A 13956-nucleotide genomic window follows, 5' to 3' on the forward strand; every position below is an offset into this window, starting at 1 on the left:
AAGGAAAAAAGCCCTCCTCTCTCATAATCTCATAAGTAAAACTTACTCTCTTTCTTGTCAAATACCAATGCATTTAACAAGAGTCTATTTGGAACTTTTATGTGCTGTGCTCTGTGTTAGCATTAGGGCAAAAGAAGGAGGGAGGGAAGAGAGGGAAGGGAGGAAAGGAAGGAAGGAATCTTTGCTTTTGAATTTCTTACACAATGACATGAGACAGAAAACCAAAGTAACAGACATATAAAAGGGCCTATGATTTGAGAGGTAGAGGAGAATGGCTTAAAAAAAAAAAAAAGTGCCTGAATTAAAGAAGGCATTAATAGTAAATAAAAATGTTTCAGCAAGATTATGAAAGTTTGTCTAAACCTTAAAAAAAGCTTAGAAGGAAATATCTAACATAAAAAAGTTCAGCAAAAATTACTTTGTATTTAACTATGTTAAAGCATTTTTAAATAGTTTTCTCCTACATATAATTGGGATTTTTTAGAAAGTAACACCTTCTAAAATTCATGAATTATTTGCTATGTATTGTTATTTCCTTTAGAAAAACATTCTAATTATTGGAAAAAATAGACTGTTTTAATGTATTTTTATATTCAAACCAAATGTGCTTAACTCAGAATTGGGGTTCCTCATTAATAATCAGTCTTGACCTTGACTAAAACAGTTAAAATATTAGGCAGTGTGGTAGCTGTATATTGTACTGCCTACCTGGTTCAAACTAGACATGTGTAATTAATATATATATATTTATATATGCATTCAGTATATACATTATGTACTTGTCATATACTGGTCAACAATTTCAAAAGATGGGGATTTTTTGTTTGCTTAGTTTTAACAGAGTTTTCATTAAATTAAATAGAAAAATACATCTCCATATTAAAGTTTCAAATATTTCAGTGAACTGGGATTTTTTTTTTATTGCTGGCATTATTTTTAGTTCGGTTATGAACATAAATGCTAAATACATAAATTTTTTGAAGTTTTCAAATTTCCCGTTAGGTAACATACAGTGTAATATTAGTTTTAGGTGTACAATATAGTGATTCAATACTTCCATACAACACCCTGTGCTCATCACAGCAAGTGCACTCCTTAATTCCCATCAATTTTTATCCATCCCCCATCCACCTCCCCTCTGGAAACCATCAGTTTGTTCTCTATAGTTAACAGTCTATTTCTTGGTTTACGTCTCTCTCTTTTCTTTGCCATCACTCATTGGTTTTACTTCTTAGATTACACATATGAGTGAAATCATATAGTATTTGTCTCTCTCTGACTGACATGTTTCACTTAGCATTATACTCTCTAGCTCCATCCATGTCCTTGCAAATGGCAAAATTTCATTCTGTTTATGGCTGCGTCATATTCCGTTGTATGTATGTACCACATCTTCTTTATCCATTCATCAGTCAATGGATACTCGGTCTGCTTCCATAATTTGGCTATTGTAGATGATGCTGTAATCTAGATTAGCGTGCATGTATCCCTTCAAATTAGTGTTTTTGTATTCTTTGAATAAATACCTAGTAATGCAATTGCTGGATCATAGGGTAGTTCTATTTTTATCTTTTTGAGGCACCTCCATACTGTTTTCCAGAGTGGCTACACCAGTTTGCATTCCCACCAACAGTGCAAGAGCTTTCCCCTCCCTCCACATCCTCACCAGTACCCGTTGTTTCTTGTGTTTTTGATTCTAACCATTCTGATTAGGTGTGAGGTGATATCTCATGGTGGTTTTGATTCATAGTTCCCTGATGATGAGTGATGTTGAACATCTTTTCATGTGTTTGCTGGCCATCTGGATGTCTTCTTTGGAAAAATGTCTTCATATCTTCTGCCCATTTTTAAGTGGATTATTTGTTTTTGGGTTGTTGAGTTTTTTAAGTTCTTTATATATTTTGGATACTGACCTTTTATCTTGTGTGTCATTTGCAAATACCTTCTCCTGTTCCACAGGTTGCCTTTTAGTTCTGTTGATTGTTTCCTTCACTGTGCAGAAGCTTTTATATTTTGATGCTATCCCAATAGTTGGATCCCAAGTCTTCCAAATTTTGTAAAGGAAGAAGTCAAACTGTCACTATTTGCAGGTGACATGATACTATATAGAAAACCCTAAAGACTCCAGCAAGAAACTGTTAGAAGTAATAAATGAATTCGGTAAAGTTTCTAGATACAAAGTTAATATTTACAAATCTCTTGTGTTTCTATACACTAACAAAAAACTATCAAAGAAATCAAGGAAACCATCCCTTTTGCAATCTCATCAGAAGACTAACATACAGGACACCTGGGTGGCTCAGTCAGTTAAGCATCTGCCTTCAGCTCAGGTCATGATCTCAGGGTCCTGGGATCGAGCCCTGCACTGGGCTCCTTGCTCAACGGGAGCCTTCTTCTCCCTCTCCCTCTCCCCTCTAGCTTGTGCTCTCTCTCTCACTCACTCTCTCAAATAAATAAAATCTTTATTTTAAAAAAAAAGACTAACATACATAGGAATAAATTTAACCAAGGAGGTAAAATACCTGTACTCTGAAAACTATAAATGATGATGAAAGAAATGGAAGATGACACAAAAAATGGAAAAATATTTCATGCTCATGGATTAGATGAAGCAATATTGTTAAAATGTCCATACTTCCCAAAGCAATCTATAAGTTCAATGCAATCCCTATGGAAATACCAATCTAGTTTTCCACAGAACTAGAACAAATAATCCTAAAAATAATACAGAACTTCAAAAAATCCTGAATAGCTAAATAGTCTTAACAAAGAACTGGGTATTATACACAAACAATGAATCATGGAACACTACATCAAAAACTTATGATGTAATGTACGGTGATTAACATAACATAATTAAAAAAAAGAACAAAGCTGAATGTATCACAGTTCCTGATTTCAAACTGTACTACAAAGTTATAGTAATCAAAACAATAGATTTTGTCATAAAGACAGACACATTGGTCAATGGAACAGAATGAAGAGTCTGGAAATAAACCTACACATACATGGGCAATTGATTTATGACAGAGAAAGCAAGAATATACAATGGGGAAAGGAGAGTCTCTTCAATAAATGGTGTTGGAAAAACTGGACCATTATCTTATAATGTACACAAAAATCAACTCAAAAGGATTAAGACTTAAATGTAAGATCTGCAAAACTACCAGAAGAAACATAGGTGCTAAGCTCCTTGACATTGGTCTTACTGATGTTTTTTGGGTCTGACTCCAAGAGAAACAAAAGGAAAAAAGAAAAATAAATGGGATTACGTTAAACTAATCTGCATAATGAAGTAAATCAAGTAAACAAAAAGTAAACCTACTGAATGGGAGAAGGTATTTGCAAATCATATTATCTGATAAGGGGTTAATATCCAAAAAAGGGATCGTTATCGACTCATACAACTCCATAACAATACCAAAAAATCTGATTAAAAAATGAGCAGAGGATCTGAATAGGCATTTTTCCAAAGTCTTACAGATGACCTAAAAGTACATGAAAAAATTTTCAACATTAGTAATCATCATGGAAATGCAAATCCAAAGCACAATCAGATATCCCTTTACACTTGTCAGTATTCCTCTTGTCCAAAAGCCAAGTGTTGCAAGGATATTGAGTACAGGGAACCCTCATGCAATGTTGGTAATATAAATGGGTACAGCCTCTATGGAAAACAGTATGGTAGTTCCTCAATAAAAATTAAAAATAGAGGCGCCTGGGTGGCTCAGTCATTAAGCATCTGCCTTCGGCTCAGGTCACGATCCCAGGGTCCTGGGATCGAGCCCCACATTGAGCTCCCTGCTGAGTGGGGAGCCTGCTTCTCCCTTTCCCTCTGCCTGCTGCTTCCTCTGCTTGTACACTCTCTCTCTCTCTGTCAAAAATAAATAAAATCTTTAAAAAAAATTAAAAATAGAAGTACCATGTGATCCAGGTATCTTTACAGTATGTATCTAAAAGAAATGAAATCAGTATCTCAAAGAGATAATTGCACACCCATGTTTATTGCAGCATTATTCACAATAGCTAAGATAAGGAAACAACCTTAAGTGTCCATCAATGGATGACTGGATAAAGAAGATGTAGTGTGTGTGTGTACACAATGGAATTAGCCATAAAAAAGAATGAAATTTTACCACTTGTGGCAATGGGGATAGGCCTTAAGGGTATTATACTAAGTGAAATAAGTCAGAGAAAGACAAATACTGAATGATTTCAGTGATATGTGGAATTTACAGAACAAATCAAACTAATAAGCAAAACAGAACAGATCCCATACTCACAGATACAGAGAACAGATTGACAGAGGGATTGCCCGAGTGGAAGGGGATTAGTGTGGATGGGAGTAGGGGGCAATGGGTGAAGGGATCTAAGAAATGCAAACTTCCAGGGCTCCTGGGTGGCTCAGTCAGTTAAGCATCCTACTCTTGATCTCAGCTCAGGTCTTGATCTCAGGGTCCTGAGTTCAAGCGCCGCATTGGGCTCCATGCTGGACATGGAGCCTACTTACAAAAAAGGAAAAAAGAGAAAAAGAAATACAAACTTCCAGCTCTAAAATAAACAAATCATGGGGGTGTAATGTACAACACAGGGAATATGGTCAATAATAGAGGCGGTAATCTTACAACAACGTTGTAAAGTGAGACATAGTAACTAGACTTATTGTGGTAACAATTTTGCATACAAATGTCCAGTTACTATGTTGTACACCTGAAACTAATATAATATTGGATATCAATTATACTTCAATGAATAATAAAATAAATGCCTATTTCTTGAATGTATATAAGAATAGCATTTACTAGGCTGTCCCATATATTGATTCAGTCAAACCATATGACTTAAAACAGCTCCCTATAGTATCAGTTATATTCAGGACAGGATGGGAGACTGCTTCTTGCTTTGAAAATAAAAACAAACAAAAAACTTGGCTCCAGGTCCATCGTGTAGGAGAGCACAGACCTGCAGTGAGTCAAGACTCTGTTAAATCAGACACTTGGGTTCATCTAATGAATCCATTGCCCCTGTCAGGGGCCAGCATGATGCCCAGAACTCCAAGTGCTGGCTTCTTTGTTATTAAGGCAACAGTCTTAGAATCCTTGTGATGAAAATTTGAACAAAATTCCGAAGCCCTCTAATCATCCCGGAGTTGACAGATGTACTGATATAACAGATGCTAGTCTGGAGCCCCAAGTATGAGCTCCTTAGTTGTGGCAGATTACGTTAGTGGGGTTTGAAACCTTTTGTGTTAAGTGAACCCCACATTTTAACGACTAGAACTAAATAATTATTTTAAAGGTAAATGTCAGTGTTTGTGTAATTACTGAGGGTCATTTATTTTGAAAACCTCAAATCACAGAGCCTTATCTTAGCTATTGCATTCAGACATCCAGTCTTCTAATTTTGACCTCACTGATGGCAAGGTTTACTCCACCTTATCCTGTAAATTAATAACAATTTAACCTTGCTAAAAATATATTTTTCTCGTCTCTCCTTTTGCTCGTAAGTCTTCAGTATATGTCTCTCACGCATGTAATCTAGTTCAGACTCCCTGATCCCTCAGGCCACCTTGCATCCCACCTCATCTCTTACCACTCCAGCAAGACAAGCTTTCAACATATTTTCAACAAAGTCCTTTTAAAGCTGTCAAGTTACAGTTAGTGCTGAACTGGTGGTAGTTAATGTCAGTATAAATATGAAGCGTAACAGTAAAAACATTTAGTCAAACGTAACAAAGAATTCTCTAGGATGTACTGCCTACCTGTGTGACCTTGAGCTAATCATATACATTCTGAGCTTCCCTGGCTTTCTTTAATGGTGCGATTACGTTGGATGATTTCAAAAACATTCTTCAACATCTTTGAGAAAAACTTCAGTAATCTCACTGCTTATCTAATTTGTGTTTGTTTTGTATTCTCTTATATATACTTGAATATGTGAATCCATATACAATCACTAAATTAGCATAATGAGATTCATCTTCTGGCACTGGTGTTAAGATGGAGAATTTTTGCTATTGATGGACATAGCTGTGGTATTGTGAGGCAGTATTTCTTATTATATTGCTTTTGTTGGAGTTCGTGAGTAGTGTAATCCTGAAAGCAAAATAAAACACGGAGCTAAACAAATTGCCTCTCATATTTACAGAGGGCAGGCATGCATATTACTTCACATTATGCATAACTGAAGTTGTAAAATACTGCTGTAGCGTTTTGATGATTCAACAGTTAGGGTGTGTCGTTGATCAGAGAGCTGGTGTTGACAGAGCATACCACAGTAGAACATATGCTAATTGCACATGGCTTCACATGAGCTCTTAAAAAAAGAGGAATGTGAAACTTGTCGGATCCACTATCAGAAGTTGAAAATTCTGGGTCGTGGAAAGGGATATGATTTGATATTTGAACTCAAGAAATGGATGAGCTTAGTTAGAGATGCAGCGATATTTGCAAGGTCCGTATGACCTTTACATAGCATGATCTACTGAAACCTGTTTTTCCAAATGTTTATATGTATGCACATTGACATTTAAACTGGAAACAATGGGATATAAATCCTCTTGTTAAGAAGGTGCCACCGACTGATTATTATTCTTGAAGCAGTGTTGTCCTTTTTCTTGCATGATAAATGCTTCTTTTTAAAAAAAAATTCTGCTATTTATAAAAATGCATTATTCTGAGATTCTAACCAAAGTTAGAAGTATCATATTGGAACTTTAATTTAGACAAGTTCAAAACATGTCAGAACATGGTCACTGTTGGATGTTTCATTGTTGTTCAGAGCTCTGCTGTGGGGTAGGCCTGGATTGAGGGGATGATTGCAACCCGTTATCTTTATTACTTATTACCATCTCTGGGTAATGCTTAAAGGTGGGAGATACCGGTACAGCAGTTTAGAATGTGCAATCAATCAATCATTCAAGAAGTGTTTAGAGAGTATACATACCTTACTTTGTGTTAGGAATACACTGATGAACAAGACAATTCTTTACCCTGATGCTGATTAAGATCCACAGGTTTTTAATTATTTCTGGATTTGTCAGTTTTCCAAGGGCATACCAAAAGGCCCCCAAACTGCCAGTATCCAGGAGCACCTGTGTGGCTCAGTCAGTTAAGCATCTGCCTTTGGCTCAGGTCATGATCCCAGGGTCCTGGGATTGAGCCCCGCATCCGGCTCCCTGCTCAGCGGGAAGCCTGCTTCTCCCTCTTCCTCTGCCCCCTGCTTATGCTCTCTTGCTCTCTATCTCAAATAAATAACAATTTAAAAACCTAAAATACAAACAAAAAAAACCCTGCCAATATCCACAACTTGTCTCCAATCTCTTTCCTTGCTTGTTTTTGCATTCCTAAAGTCCAATGTCCACCTTTTGTAGGAATTTCAACTTTTACACTCACTCATAGTGTAACCCCTTTAAAATCCAAAGCACCCTTAATTATTACCCCACATTCCCAATTAAGATAAATCTGAGTCATCCTCATCACTGTATTTTGCTTTAGCACTAACTAATTTGGTAAAACCATCTGTGGTAAACCCTCAAATGGTGTCATAAAAAGATCACTTCTAATCGTTTCCATTATATTTTTCTCACCTTATACAGTCGCTGTTCTTCCTTTTGTCTTTTCTCACAGACATGATTTGACCCATATGGTTTCAGTTCTTCCCTAGACCACCATGGAGACACAGATCATGCGTGGTTCCACCTCTAATTACAGTCCGCTTGTGTTGGTTCTCATTTTAATGTCATGGTCATAAGTAGGGTTCCTAATATAGGGCAGGGATTGCAGTCATTTCCCCCATAGTAAGTGTAGTTTCAAACTTGACCCTTAAAAAAGATTCTACCTTGAAACACTCTTAATAGTTTGATGACTTCAACTTTATGAGAGACGTATGGGAGAGAGAGAGATAAAGAGGTAATTGCTCACAGTATTTAGTACTGACAAATATTAGGAATTTCATGAGTATTTTTTTCAGTTTTAGGTAAAAATAGGAATCATTAATTCCTTAGACCTTCCATAGTTAATTGTGTGTAAAATATTAAATAATAAGCAATACTAATAGCAATAAAATGAGATTAATTTTTTGGAGAAGTCCTTGGTACTTTTGGTATTAAAAAAGAAAATATGTATAAAGTAACTTTTACACTATGAAAATATTAGAATTACAACTTAATATTGGTAATACATTCAATACAATATTATATATTTACTTCATAGTCAATAAATGTTCATGGACAGTAATTGCTATAATTTTTTAGATTTTTTTTAAAAGATTTATTTATTAGAGAGTTTGCAAGTGGGGGGAGGGACAGAAGGAGAGGGAGAGATTAAATCCTCAAGCAAACTCCCCGATGATCGGGGAGCCCTAGACAGGATTCGATCCCAGGACCCTGAGATAATGACCTGAACTGAAACCAAGAGCAGGTCACCCAACCACCTGAGCCATCCAGGCACCCCTCTTTTTTAGATATTTAAGAAAAGAGGATTAGCATTAAAATATTGTCATAAGTGACACCTTTTTAAGATACTTAGAATATTAAACTAATAATCTTAGTTTGGGTGGCAAAAGTCCTTTGTTTTTTAACCCCAGATATTAAAAATTTGAAAAGTTTTTTTTTAATAATAAATACAGCCAAGATTCTATTCATGTATTTTTCATGGCTATCTATAATTTATGTAGTAAAAGAATGCAGTGGTATCATATTGATCTTTTCTGCTCAAACTAATAGTTTATTTAGCTGCTCCCATTGGAATTACTGTTGTTTATGTATCATTCCCTTATTTTTGCTTTCATTTGCTATCTTTTACTGAAGACCACTTATTGACCATATGATTAGATACACTTGGCATGTGTTACACATTTTTCTAGGTGAGAACAAGCATAACGGTGTGCCTTTTGCTGCTAGTCACTTTCTTCCCAGGTGTCTAAGCTGTCTTTTAAGCCTCATCATTGTCTGGGAGTCCGTGTGCTTTCCCTCTATTGGGAGGGGGTTGATTGTAATAACCTCAATGTATTGCAGAAGCAGAAGGACCCACTGGGGCAATCCAGACCAGGTTGGGCAGAGAATTTGGATACAGTGTGCACTTCCTTTCCTCAGCCTTGGTGATTCTCCTCTGCTGTGCCTGTAGGTAGAGTGGTGTGCGGTTGTCATTATTTCTCAATTTTGTTTCCTGTTTTCTTGCTGGAAGATAAACTCTGGACCTTAATTTACTCAGATCTACCACTCTGTCACTCAAAAGCCAGTTTGGGCTTAAAAAAACAAAACAAAACAAAACAAAACAGACCATTTACATTTGCTTGATATTTTCAACCCTTTATAATAATATTTTCTTTCTCTGAACACCTACTAATGATGTCTGAAACAGTGAGAACCAGAAAATAGGAACAAAAAGGCAAAAGAAAAACATAGGCATTATTGCACCAGAGACATAAACCAAGTATAGTGTTGGACGGGGCAGAATAGAGAAAGCATAGCCCCCTTCAGTCACCTGTAGTTACTATCCATTTTGGTGATGATTATAAAGCTATCATAAAGAAAGTCTTATGGAGCCAGCTCATTTATACATGCATATAAAACAAACTCTCAGCAGCCCCAAGGTATATGTCCTGAGACCTTTGCAAATCTCCAAATTTGCAAATACCACTAAACCATATAATTCCACTCATAAAATGCAGTAAAGTATAACTGAACAATTACAGATCCCTATCAGATCCTTAATGATTGTATAAACTCACGTCATTTATAAAGGTATTAAAATCTGTCACTAAACACACACACACTATATTATATCACCCCCATATAATTTTTAACCATGAACTCACCTGAATTCAAAACTGACAGCTCAGCCATAAGAAAGAATGAGACCTTGCCATTTGTGACAACATGGATGGATCTAGGGGATATTGTGCTAAGTGAAATAAGTCAGAGAAAGACAAATACCATATGATTTCACTTATATGTAGAATCTAAAAAGTAAAACAAATGAACAAACAAAAAGCAGAACTAGACCCATAAATACAGAGAACAAATTGAAGGTTGCTAGAGGGGAGGGGTGGGGGGTGAGCAAAAAGGGTGAAGAGAATGGGAGATACAGGCTTCTAATTATGGAATGAGTAAGTCATGGGAACAAAAGATACAGTCAGTAGTACTGTAATAGTGTTGCATGGTGAGAGATGGGAGCTACACTTGAGGAAATCAGAGCATAAAGTATGGAGTTGTTGAACTGCTGTGTTGTATACCTGAAACTAATGTAGCATTGTGTATGGACTATATTTCACTAAAAAAGAAAACTATGACAGATGAATAATGGAATAGTTGCTCTGTAATATGTACCTGGCATATATTCTCTGCAATACCAGGCTTTTTGTCTGTGCTTTACAAATAGTTTCTTATTACTCCTTCTTACTTGTTGAGCTGTTTCATCTCAAGTAGAAATGCTCAAGTAACAGTCTGGTCCTACATGCTTATTGTTATAGAACTAAAAATGCTTCCTAATGTTCTTTGTTCAGCTCATGCTCAGTTATTGTTGGCCCCCTGGCTGAACTAGTACCTCTCTCTCCTGTCACTAAATGAAAATATATCCCCAAGACATTGTTTTTCTCCTCAAGTCTGCCTTCATTATGTATTTGTTGACTCTATCTTATTTCAAGTTAACTACCCATCACTTTTTGTTAAACCTCTGACTCCTACTTGATGAGGTATTGAGCATTGTACTTAATGAGATAGTTTTGTAGGGTTTCTTTCTTCTTTTTAAGTTTTCTCTGGAGAACATAGTGGGGTTGCATCACTTGAAAAAACAAAACACGGTACTTTTAATAACCCCAAACTTTACTGGTCCAAGAATCATCTCTTCAATAAAACACTTTACTTGTGTATCTTTGTATTGTCAACATTATCAAATACCTTTGGGGTAAGCAGAGGTTGGAGAGATAGCAGAGAGATGAATGGTGGTATATTTGTCTTGAAGGAGGGAAGTTTCCTTCAAATCAAGGAATCACTGACTATACAAATATAAGGGGAGATCTAGGCTGCTTTGAGAAAGAGAAGGCTGGTGGGGTCATTTTGAATCCCTCACTAGACTCAGTGACTTATGTATGTATCTCAGTAAAATAGCAATATTCTAGATGTAGTGGAGTTTTGATATTTCTTGATGTTTTGATGTTTCTCAAGAAAAGTCAGACTCATTAGTATTAAACCCTTAATGTCAAGGGTATTTACATCTGGAAAAAAAGTGACTAATTGGGTTGCTTATAAAGCAGTAATATTTACTACTGAAAAGACCTGTCAATATCATGTTGTATATTTATTTTATGTTAAATAAAAGCTATGTTGCTGATTAAGCTTATACTAAGTTCAGGAGTTTTAAGTAAGAATTCCATTAGTATGGAATCTTAGGACTTGAAAGAATTTTTATTAAATATCCTAGAATGTATGATATAGAAATTGAGAGATTTAGGTGCTTTTTTGAACCCATATTGGTATTTTAAGTTATTTTATGTCATGAATTTACATTTGGCAAAACTGAGTCTTCAAATGATATATTAGAATTTGATGTAGCTCTGTTGATGTGGCATTTGTCTTTAAATTAACAATAACTTACTTGATCCTCTTTTGCTGAAGTGCCCTGGGATTTCAACTAAAATGCAAAATGAAGTAAGAATTATTAACTCAAATTCTCAGCAGCTTTATGTAGATAAATTCACAAGGGACCTATGGAACAATTTTTGTTAGTTTTATTTTCTGTTGTGGCAAAGAATAAAAAGTAGTCATTTGCCAGCCTCTAATAAGTATTATAATTTATTTTTCTGAAATGGCATCTTTTGAAGCATGCTTAGAAATCCTTCCGGGTTCCTAGTATGAGCCCCAGGGTGGATTGAATTCATCTTGTGCACCTGCGACAGTGAGGATTTAGGCAAAAATCAGAAAAACGGTATATAAATAGACTTGCCCAGTCTACGATAGATTCTCTGGGGAAAATAGAAAACCTCTAGACCTAGCCTAGAGGCTTCCTAAAGCCTCAGAGGTCCGTGATACATCAAATGAGTACACCATCCTGGTTGTCACACTGAGAATATGTTGTTCTCATCAAGCATCATTTCTTTCCCATTTTCTACACAACTTTTCCGTATTCCATGATTGCCCTTCTCACTTTTCTAGACCTCTGTGGCCACAAGCTTCTGTGTGTCCATAATGTAGGCATAAGTTTTAATTGAATGCATTATGAATTTGTTTTCAAAGTAATTATGATTACTTCTCCATGCTGAAATACCAAACCCATCCTGCCACCATGAAGCCTAGCCCTCACAACCTATGACCATAAGGAAAATAAAGCTTTCTCCTTCTTTCTTCTAGTGCTAACTAATTTAAAATTGATTACTTTGCGGATGTTCTTTAATCAGTATACATAAAGGAATTTTCTTAACTTTACAAAAACGCATACATTCAAGATTCACAATGAAGGGAAATATTCTGCATGGGAAGAACAGGGTAGACCCCTCAGCTTTGACTCTGATTCCATTGATTTTACTTTGGTCTTAGGTGTATTTTACTGTTTGTTGGTTGAACACTCTAACCCTAGAGTAACTAGGACCTTGTCTTGTCCCTTAATGTTATGTGTGATCACAATTATGCCCTGGTCAAAATTCTTAGATACAACTTTACCATAGGCAGTAAATTTGAAAAATACATAAATAAGGAAATAACAATGAACTGGATGAATTTGCTGATGAACTACCACTTACCTTGAAGGTCTTAAAATCCCATCCTTCCTAACTCATGACAGGCTATCCTGAGGTGACTGTCATTCTAGCATCATGTTTATCATCTGGCTCCTTAAAAGATACAAGTCTCACTTCCTGTCAGACTTCTGATATTTGGTTCTTTTATTTAGACTTATATAGCAAGGGTGGAACCTTATTCATGGACCAAATGGTGCATTTCTGCCAGGAAAAAAAGACCTGTACTTTGGCAATTTGTTCTAGCAGAATAAGTTTCAACAGTTTTATATCAATATCTGTATTTGTATGTATCTGTGTATCTATGTATCTATCTACATACCAGCCAAAGGCTGTAATATGTTCATGGTTCCTTCAAAAGCCATGCTAAATATTGATGTTCTTTAACCTGTTAGAGGCAAGGTACGCGTGTAGACTGTCGAATGTATTTTAATATATTTTTTTCACTTGATGGATTAGGCTTGAGAGAAGATTTTAAGTGTAAGATTATTTGTATACACACTTTTAATCTCACGTGTTGGTGCAAGTTATTAAACAAAAGGAAATTAGGACTTTAATGTAGTTTTGAACTGTAAGCACACTTTACAAGTCAGTTTCCTTTTCTTGGAAATCCCTGTTTCCTGGAGATACATATTGGTATCATTCTTACTACTTTGGGGGCATAAATTAAATTTAACTTTGTAAACAGCTTCTCATAAGGTTATGTTGCTATTATTATTATTGTGCTGATGTTCTATCACTTGGTTTCATATTCATCTCTTTTTTTGTTTATGCATTTTTATTTGGTAATGTTTATATCAGTATCCTAAAACTTAATTTTAGAGACACTGGATATCATTCGCTTGGATGCCATTAGTTTATTATAAAAGAGAGACATGCAAATTATTTACATGGTGGAAGATTTCACAACTTCACTGGAATGGACAGCTTTGCTTGATGCCATTTTGATAATGATTTATTTCAGTCTACATACTTTCCGGGAACGTTACCATCTCTAAATAAGAAGTGATTCTTGTCATCTAAAACTACTTTGGTGCCTCTATATTCTGGGAGAAGAACTTGATCTCCAGCTCTCACACTAACTGGTTGAATCTCTCTTCACCCTTCCCTTTAAAGCCCAAACTAACAGCTACTAGTGTTGCTTGCAATACTTTTCCTTGAGATTTTTCTGGAAGCATAATACCTCCTTTGGTTGCAGTTTCAGCTGCCCTCCTTTCAACTCAA

At 35.8% G+C, this 13956-nt stretch overlaps 1 protein-coding gene and 1 pseudogene across 1 annotated transcript in view; one reads left to right on the forward strand and one right to left on the reverse strand.

Annotated features, from left to right (window-relative positions):
* Positions 1–13956, forward strand: part of DMD (dystrophin) — a 2214577-nt gene that overhangs the window by 56834 nt on the left and 2143787 nt on the right. The window lies entirely within an intron of this gene.
* LOC113930659 overlaps positions 13693–13956 on the reverse strand; it is a 311-nt pseudogene continuing 47 nt past the window's right edge.

Source organism: Zalophus californianus, chromosome X, assembly GCF_009762305.2.
Source record: "Zalophus californianus isolate mZalCal1 chromosome X, mZalCal1.pri.v2, whole genome shotgun sequence".
Taxonomy (NCBI): Eukaryota; Metazoa; Chordata; class Mammalia; order Carnivora; family Otariidae; genus Zalophus; species Zalophus californianus.